We start from the raw sequence: 872 nt of genomic DNA on the forward strand, positions 1-872 counted from the left end.
ATTACAGTGATAGAGACCTTCGTCACTGTAGGCTGTATTCAGCAATGTCAGATAGCTAAACTTTTGATCATTATTCACCTTCCATCTTGAGTTATTAAACTCCGGCTCAAATTTATGGGTATTTTTCTTTTGTCTCAATGACACTTTCGAAATCAGCCTCATAGAATCGTTTGTAATTTGCTTGTACCAGTAGATATCTCTTTCCGTAAACTCACTAGGCAGAGCACATTGGAAGGTCACAGATTCTCCGGCCTGAACCGGCATCAATGGTACAACAGTGTCTAATAAAAAAAAGAAGAAGAATTATAACATGTATTTATTTAGGCATGAATAGAAAGGTATTAAAAAAACTTACAGCCCCGATGAAGAAGAAGCAATGTCACCAATAACACAATCATCTTGACCCTGTCTGTTGGTAGTAGAGTTGCTGGTGTTTAATAGTATTGGGTGGTGCTTCACGCAGTACTAATGTCTTTGAGGTTACAAATTAACATATTGTTCTCATTGGTTGTCACAAAATATAGATTCTGTGATTGTAAGTAGTAAATGTTGTATGCTCTTCCTGCCACACTTTTTTTTCCACTTCTTAGAAATGCATATCACTTCAATCTTCTATTTTCACACACTTATTTAAAAAAATGTTGCGCTTACACACTTAGACACATTAACAGTGAAATTTCCACTATTTCCTTCGTTTGTGTCATTTCACCGAATGCAGAAACACGCAGACACTGAAACATATTTTGTATTTCTTAATGTCATGCTACTTTCTATTGTGGATCTCTGTATTTTAGTTGACTACATGAGCACATGCTCACATGTAAGAACAATTTGGAGAGACCAATTGACCTAACAATCATGTTTCTGGACTG

The 872-nt window shown here is 35.9% G+C and overlaps 1 long non-coding RNA gene across 1 annotated transcript; it reads right to left on the reverse strand.

Annotated features, from left to right (window-relative positions):
- Positions 1–217: 217 nt before the first annotated feature.
- Positions 218–561, reverse strand: LOC114138714 (uncharacterized). The gene is made up of 2 exons (XR_003594275.1): positions 356–561; positions 218–281 (listed from the first exon to the last, which is right to left on the reverse strand). It is a non-coding gene; the product is annotated as an uncharacterized LOC114138714 (long non-coding RNA).
- Positions 562–872: the final 311 nt, after the last annotated feature.

Source organism: Xiphophorus couchianus, chromosome 23 (genome assembly GCF_001444195.1).
Source record: "Xiphophorus couchianus chromosome 23, X_couchianus-1.0, whole genome shotgun sequence".
Lineage (NCBI taxonomy): Eukaryota > Metazoa > Chordata > Actinopteri > Cyprinodontiformes > Poeciliidae > Xiphophorus > Xiphophorus couchianus.